The sequence below is a fragment of the Peromyscus leucopus genome, chromosome 8a, assembly GCF_004664715.2.
Source record: "Peromyscus leucopus breed LL Stock chromosome 8a, UCI_PerLeu_2.1, whole genome shotgun sequence".
Taxonomy (NCBI): domain Eukaryota; kingdom Metazoa; phylum Chordata; class Mammalia; order Rodentia; family Cricetidae; genus Peromyscus; species Peromyscus leucopus.
Genome location: NC_051085.1, coordinates 56,157,605 through 56,166,100, shown reverse-complemented (window position 1 = coordinate 56,166,100; position 8,496 = coordinate 56,157,605). Strand labels below are relative to the sequence as shown.

Genomic DNA, 8,496 nt, shown 5'->3' with positions numbered 1-8,496 from the left:
TCACTGCTGCATGTGATGAAAGACTTGGCAGCCATCTAAGCCACCAATGACAAGAGTATGTGTCTCTAGGGCCAGACTTCATTTCTAAGAGCCGAAAGAGAGAGAGCAAAGGAAGCTAAGGCCAGAGCTTGGCACATGATCAGAATTTAAAGTGGCAAAACCAAGTGTCCCCTGGCAATGCACATAATCCCATGAATGTGGGAGCATGGGGGTCCCCTCTCGGGCCAACTGGATCCCAAACTTAGGCTGGGCCCAGGAGGCTGCATCTGCCACATGTCTCTGGAGGCTTTCACAAGAGCTGACATTTGCAAACACATCAACAAGGAAAACAAGTACACATGACTCTGGTTCCTGAAGCCTGAGGACCCACGGGACCCCAGAGGGGAAAATTCTGCCTTTGACTTGAACAAGCTTCCAATGCCATTGGGGCATATCAGAGACAGACCAGGCTCCATGCCCACTGATCACTTCTTGTAATAGTATCCTGCTCCTTCACCTGGCTTGAGGTCTACACAGTATAGGCCAACTGAAGCTGTTGCTACAGCGGTGGTGAGGGCAGTCAGGAATCCCTGCATGAGCATGTCTGGGGACTCCAAAATGTCAATCAAGATACATCTACCATCTAGAAAAATAGCATTGCCTCTTTGGAATCAAGGATGCCCGTGGCTGAGAAAACCCTGTCCACTTAGAACTAACAGGGCACCTTTGTGGGCCCTGGGACCCTCTCCTCTGTCAGTTTCCTGTCTCTGCAGGACAGCTCATTGCCTCCAGCCTGAACCTGAGGAGCTTTCCTAAGCCTTTCTTCCTAACCCCAGATCTGCAGCAGGAAGATGCCTTGGAACCAGAGACTAGCAGCTCTGCATCTTCCCAGGAACCATCACAGACTTACAAGAGGTAGCTTGGCAACAGACCTTCCCTGTAGGCATCTTTCATAAGGTCACCTTCCTTCAGACTGAAGGAACACTGAGGACCCAACAAATGGTGTGGAGGTCCACAAAGGTTTCCTGGTGACATCTGAGCTTGCTTTATCCAGCAGGGCTGCATTAGGGGATTGCTTGACCACATGTGTGATTACCAGGTGACTGGAAGGGTCTGCACTTGGCTGTGCTAGAAGGAGGTGTTTTGCTCCACCCCTTGGCATTCTTATACAAAGCCCTCCAGAAGAGACAGGAGGGGCTGGTGGATATTGATCCAGGCCCTCCCAAGGCTACCCTGTGTTTCTGTTTCTCTCCCCTTTATCTTTCTACCTAATATCTCTTATCCCTCTCTCCTCAAGCATACCCTGGGGAAAAGTGGGGGTGGGTTCCTCTACAGGATGGGCCCTAACTTCTGGTCCAGAAAACCATCTTTCTAGAGATGCTGACTCTCAGTTTTGGCCTCATCAGCTCTGCAGTTTCCACCCAGAAACACTCTCGACACTCAGGCCAAGTCTAATCCTCACCGGCCTTGTTTGTGGGCCCAGTGTATTGACCATAAAGAAGTGGCTGGGCAGGACCCACACTTAGTCACATAGGATTAAAAGACAATAGATGCAAAATTTGCTGACCCATGGATGTCCTCACTCAGAGCTGAGGTGGGATACTTTCAAGTTCCCATATGTCCACATAGCAGACATGGATTCTGAAGGATGCTCCACCCAATCCTCACTGTTCGGTCACAAACACAGTTTTCCACATAAAGCCTCTTACCTGCTCTTTAAAACAAAACACTAGCAACTAGTTAGTATTTGACCTTGCAGAGACTTTGCTTTGTAAAGCATATGCCTGCTGCACTGACTCCACCTAAGCCAGCAGCAGAGTCCCATCCCAGCTGGGGATACAGAGCGGGTTCTTGGTGTTTACTTCGTTTCTTTAGGAGATAGGGTTTTACTATGTTCCCCAAGCTGGTGTCAGACTCTTGAGTTCAAGCTATCTTCCTGCCTCAGCTTCTGGAGTAGCTGAGGCCATCGTCATCTGGCAAGGGTCTAATACTTGCTTTTCTGTAGTCAGACTTTTTTAAAATTTTTTCTGAGTGAGGCAAATGGAAAACATTAATGTCTTATATATTCACTGCTATAACAAGCCCAGCTGAATGTTTCCAGCCCCCTTAGGTTCCATGATCCCATATGCACTGGTTTCTTGTCCTCCTCTACTTACTCCTGGATACTACTACCTTAGGAAAGAGGTTGTCCCTGACTACACCTGTTCAATACCCAGGAAAGTGTCCAGCACATAGAAAGGGCCCAAAGGTGAGTCAGGAGTAGCTGAGAGTGCACCCAGGGTCCTGCCCTTCCTGCTTAGGCATTTTGTTCCATGGGTTGGGGAAACAACCACATTCTTACCAAAATTTCCAGCAGGCACCAAGATGGTGCCTGTTTCATGAAGCAACTCTTTTGTAGCATAAGGCCAGAGGGGAAGGTATTCTCATGCACATCACTAAAAAGGTTCTTCTAAACGCTTCTGGGGACCAGCAGCAGGTCCCCAGGTCCCAGGCACCAGGTAATCACTTGATGACTTAGTCTCCAGACCAAAAGTAACATCCTCCTTGAGATGTGAGGCCATAGCCCAGCCCAGTCCCATAAGGCTACAGGTCTGACATGTGGACTGGAAGGTGGGCCAGGAGTGAGGCTGGTGTCCCTCAGGAATCTTCTGCCCTTACATTGGAAGGTGAATCAGGCATGGCTTGGGAGCATCTTGTCACAAGTTGCTTAAACTTGAACTTTAAGTGTCTAAGCTGAGATGCCAAAGGCGTGCTTAGTATTTCCCACTGGAAAAGCCACACACTCACCTTACCACAGGCATCCATGGGGAAAGGGGGAAGGGACCACAGACACCTGCAGCGTCAGATGCCCAGGCCACGGCTGCGGCTCCCACGGCTGCATTGACTATATTTTGCCACTGGACGCTTACTGAGGTCTCTCCCTGCCCAACACAAGAAGGCCCAAGTCAGAGGCAGATCACATCAAAGAGTATTTGTCTTGGTTTGTGGCCTGATTGGGTCGACACCAAGATAAACTGCTCTTTGGACCGAGCTGCTAGCAAACAACCTCTTCTCCGTCACTTCTGCTGAGGGATGCACAGTGTGTTCAGGACTGGGCTTGTCTATCTTCCCTTTGTGAGTACATTTTGGCTGGGGCCTCGATCCCACAGTAACTGTGCAATCGGAGCGTGTGGTGGTGGTTCTCTTGTCATGCGCTCAGCTTGGGCTAGGAAGTTGGCTGTTTTTTTTTTTTTGTTTTTTTTTTTTAAGGTTTCTGCCTCCAATATAGTGTGTCAGGCCTGATGACTGTGACCCCATTATGCAGATGAGAACAATGAGGTACTAAGCGCTCATGTTGCATGCTCATGTCTGAGACTGGTCAGGGGCAGAGCTTGGAACTCAAACAAGGGTCTACCCCCTCAGCTAGCCTGTCACAGTGTGGTCTGTGACAAGGGTGGCTCCACGTCCACCAAATCCATACTCTGCCCTCACTGACAGGCGCCACCCAGCACTTACCACCCTCCTGCGGCATGGCTGACTTCAGTCTGGATCAGGGCCAGCCTCTCTGGCCCTCTGCAGCAAGCAGACGTCCCAAGGAACAAAGTGAAGCTTCCCCCACAGAGGGAAAGTGTTCTGGGGAAGACAGCATTGGCAGAATGTGACCAGGGGAAGAGCGTCACTCTGCCCACTGAAAGAAATGAAAGGTAAACCTGCCAGCTGCTGAGGCAAGGCCACTGGCCAAAGCCACCTCAGTGTAACCTCTCTGACACAGGAAGCCAGACCCAGAACAGAGTGACCTGGAGTTCATGTGAAGGAAACGGATACAATGGATTTACATGGACGTTACCAAGAAGCTGGCTTTTTCTCCTTTCACGCATGAACCGGCCTGGCCTGGAAGGGGCAGAGGTCATAAGAACCCTCGTGCTCACACCTGAGGCGTGAGACGGTGTGTCCATCTGTTCCTAGCCATCTTTGGCGTAGCACTCGCAGTTTGTTTCAGTTTTCTGTTGCTGCATGTTTTGCCACAGGCGCCTCAGGAGCGCATGAACGCTGCATGTTTTCATTGCCTGCATGCCTTCTGTTGGTGTTACAGTTTCCTCCCAGACTAGAACATTCCATCCTGCAAGAAGCTCCTTTAAGCAAGAAGGTGAACAACTCAGAATATCTTCGGGAAGTCCCCGAAACGGAATAGATTCACAAGGCTCCTCCCCGCCAGAGTAAGTAATAGAAGTTGACAGTCCCTCTCAGACAGAGGGAGACAAACTGCTGTGAAGACTCTCGGACCTGGCCAGTTGCCTGGAAGAAGCAGGAACCAGCAGATCCTCCTGGAAGAGTTTTAGACCAACTGAGGCACTTGGAAAAGACGCTCACCAACCTGCTGAGCTGCCTGCAGGCTGTGCAGTGTGGTCCAGGTTCCCAGCTTTCGTGAGCTGTCATCCACGCTGGGGCGGGCTTTGGCGATGCAGCTGTCTTGGAGTCATTCTGTAAGTAGCCCCTCACCCATATTCCTGTAAGTAACCCAATAAAGCTCACTGGGCCACAAAGTTGAACTTTGGTGGCATCTGTGCTTTGGTCTGTGGTAGATAGATGTAGGATCAGGGTCAGCGGTGGTCCTTGGGCTGCAGGCCTCTCTAATGCCACATTTACTACCAGGACTGGAGGTCTCACTTCATTTCCTGTTCTCAGACTCCAGAGGATGTCCATCCATCCATCTGTCTCTATGAACACTGCCTTCTTCACCAGTGGCCTCCCTTCGGCAGCCAGCTCAGAGAACTGCATCAGAAGCCCCAAAATATGTCTGGTCCCTGGAATGTCTCCCTATGGCAGGGTCACAGTGTGGTAACCATTTTCATTTCTATTACATGGGAACCTCTTCCTACTTGCCCAGGAACAGTCAGAGGAAGTGTTGTGCTGCCCAGGGGTCTGCAGTGGTAGCTGGCTCAGGTTTTCATCTTCTACTTTATTCCAGAAATGCCTTCACCTGCTAATGTAGCTGGATAGCTCCCACGTAATTTTCTGAGGTGCAACTGTTCCCCAAGAAAACTAGGATCCAGCCGAGTGGTGGTGGCACACGCCTTTGATCCTGGAAGGCAGAGATAGGTGGATCTCAGTGATTTTGAGGCCAGCCTGGTCTACAAAGAGAGTTCCAGGACAGCCAGGGCTGTTACATAGAGAAATCCTGCCTCAAAAAAACAAAAAGAAAGAAAGAGAGAGAGAGGGAGGGAGGGAGGGAGGGAGGGAGGAAGGAAGGAAGGAAGGAAGGAAGGAAGGAAAGGAAGGAAGGAAGGAAGGAAGGAAGGAAGGGAAACCAAGATCCAGAAAGCAGGAGTGATAGGATCTTGCACGCAGCCAAAGGATGGGTTTGCACAGTTCCGTGCCTCTGTATGCTATCACGTTCAGCTTAGGATGTGTGTCCCTTCATTTATTCACCAACTTATTCCTTCGGTGATTATGTACTGAGCTCAGTACATGGCAGAGGCAGCTCTTGGCATAAGGGAAACTGTGGTTTAGGAGTGGATGGGAATCCTCACCTCATGGGGCTTTCTTCCTTGTGCAGATACACATCGTTGCACAAACAGCAGGATGCAGGATGAAGGTGGCCGAGCTCAGAAAGCCAAGAGAAAGGACGCTCACGTAGCTAGCTAGCCATGTGGAGTGGGGCAGGTGGTCCCTGCTCTCCTGTGCTCAGGCATCTAGGCTGACGCTTACGTTGGGGTCTTCCTGCGTGCTAGCGCTTGACACATTATTCTCTCATCACTGTGGTGGGGTTCCGGTCCACTGAACCTGTTCTGGTCAGAGGTCACCCAGCCCACCACACCTGAGCTTTCCCTTCTACTCTGAAACCCCGTCACTCTTTGTCTGCCCTGAGGGAGGCCTGGCCCGATGCACAGGGCCAGCTCCTCAGCTGCTTCCCACCCTCATTTGCACCTTCCTCTCGTCCTTTCCCAGTCTCCTCCCACTCATCACTCTCGTTGCCTCCCACAGAGGACACTTATGGCCACAGACCAGCCCAGCTGCACATCCACCTGGTGTGGGAGCGTGGAATTCAGAGCACCTGTGACCCTGGGTCGAGAGAGAAGCAAACACCACACTAGATGGCTCTGAGAGCAGACCCAGACTGGAGAAAGCACTCGGAAAGGCAGGCAAATGAAGTGAATTGAGCAGAGGACATGACTGGCTCTGGGAATGATCAGCGACAGAGCCAGAGGTCTGCATCTGTTGGTTGCCAAGTCCCCCAGGTTATGTGCATATCAGCCAGGGCTTTAGGAGGCTGGCCAGACAGAACAGAAGGTAAGATCTTCCTAGAACCCGAGAAACCATGCTCTCTACCCCAAATTTGGAGCTGAGTCTCCTGCCCTCAGCGCTAGGCCTCTCAGCCATGGGAGGAGCCCCACATGAAGCAATCTCATTACAGGTTTTCCTCCGAAGGTTCCAGGTCCTCTGAGCTGGGCCAGGGGCGGAGGCCAGATCCAAGTGTGTCCAGAAGAGCCAGGTCCCCAGCCCTGCCTGGGTAGCAGCTTCCAGGGAGTTATTATTTTAGTGATAACTAGGAAAGGAATCAGGTCAGTAGCACTTCCCCCCATTGTTAGTGCTTTTTATCAGAGCCTGGAAAACCACAGCCGTCCCCAAGGGCCTGGGGCAGAGTAGGGCTCAGGACAGGAAACACAAGAATGGTCTCAGCAGGTGAGAGAGCCCCATGTGTTGGGACCTGGAGCAGGGTGGACTTGACAACCACAGCATTGTCCTGACTTTTTGAAGTTCTCTTTCCTGAGAAGCTCAGAGCAATTCACAGACAAAGCATTTCTCCCCTGCCCCCCAGGGAGGGAGGCGCAAGAAAAAGTTGCAAGAACTTCTACAAGCTCGGAGACAATGACTTGGGGAGGCAGGATACCTCGCTAGGCGCCTCAGCTTCAGGCACCACCGTCAGGGCATCTCTTTATCACCTACAGCTTTTCTGTGTTCTGATCACCTTGTTTGAAAATTAAAACAACAACCCCCCATTTCACTCTGGGGCCTGCTGGAAGCTTGGAAGTCCCTGTAGTTGGCCATCTGCAGACAGGACAGAAGAATGTCCTGCCCCTACATGACAACATTTCAATATCAGAAAAACAGTTGTCTGTTGATTGAGCACCAAGATGGACAGGCAGCTGAATCTCTGTTTGAAGAATGAACAAAGACTTGTCCCTCTGTCTCCAGGATGCCGGGGAAAGTGAGAACTTAAGTGTTCCAAGGGTGGCTGTGGTTGGATGCATGATGGATTCTCATAGATGTGTAATAATGATGGTTATAGAGATGACTGTGTTTGGATACATTGTATTGACAAAAGATAAGCGTTAGGTATGCAATAGATACAGGGATTCGGGTACACACTTTAGTAATTGATATACATGATAATGATAAAGGATATGTAGTTAAATTATAGATACAAAGTTATATAACTAATGATAGATAAAATTAATGAGTACAAACACATAAATGATAGATAATAGATGACAGCTAAATAGATTATCTATAATAGATTGATACATAGGTAGATACATAGAAAGATAAATATTTTTGTTTCAACATTAAGCTAGTAGTATAGGGCATCCAGTGTAGTTGTGGAATGCAAAGGCCAATGAAGTATTACGCATAGCCTGCTCCTCTCAGAACCAAACCTGTTTTTCCCCTTTAATATAGATTAAATTCCTTGCCACCTGTCCTCTTATTCATTCATTTATTAGCTTAAATTCAAAATGCTGATCACTTGGTATATGCAAACCTCCAGGCACAGTTGCTGGGATGCAAGAGCTGAGGAGACAGACATACAGACATACAGACATACACACTGCCTAGAGCCCTGGTGTCTGCAGAGTACAGACCATGCTATGGTTAACACGACACCGGAGAACAATCCTCTGGTAGCAATCACCGTCAAGGGTCCTATGATTCCCACAACCCAAACTGGGAGCCACTCATGGTTCCGAGGAGGAAGTGGTTTCTAGGAAGAGACCCAGATAAAGAATGACTGCCATGAACACCCAAGTCCTGGGAGTGGGCAGCAGCATCAGAGGGGTGGGCAAGGAAGGAGGCTGAGAAGGACTGGGTACAGTTGCCAGCCAAGGGTGAGCCAACATGGAGCAGAGACCACACCACACAGGGTCAGGAATTACATTAGATTGTTTTGTGTTGCTGTAGCAGGATCCCATAACACTGCGTTGTCTGTACAGAAAGGATTATTTCTCAATTGTGAAAGCTAGGGCGTCTAGGATAAGAGGCTAGCATTAGTAAATTAGTAATAGCAAATACCTTATTGCTGCATTGTCCCACAGTTAGGGGACAGTAAGTAAGCCAAGGGCTTAGCACACGGCTAACCCGCCTTACAAAACATAGTCCATTCATGAGGGTTGGACCTTCGTGGCATAATCCCATTATTGAACTCTCTACCCCCAAATCACTGTTGCATTGAGGTTAAGTTTCCAGCATAAACTTTAAGGGACAGATTCAAACCATAGCAGGGACGTGATCAGATTTCTGGGGAATCAAGAAAGGAGGCCA

At 49.6% G+C, this 8,496-nt stretch overlaps 1 long non-coding RNA gene across 2 annotated transcripts; it reads left to right on the top strand.

The window, feature by feature from the left end:
- Nucleotides 1-3,055: 3,055 nt before the first annotated feature.
- LOC119086866 lies at nt 3,056-7,376 on the top strand. 2 transcript variants are annotated; one of them, XR_005090247.1, is made up of 3 exons: nt 3,056-4,442; nt 4,645-4,797; nt 5,944-7,376. It is a non-coding gene; the product is annotated as an uncharacterized LOC119086866 (long non-coding RNA). The 2 variants fall into 2 exon arrangements; XR_005090246.1 differs by having other exon boundaries at nt 3,056-4,797.
- Nucleotides 7,377-8,496: the final 1,120 nt, after the last annotated feature.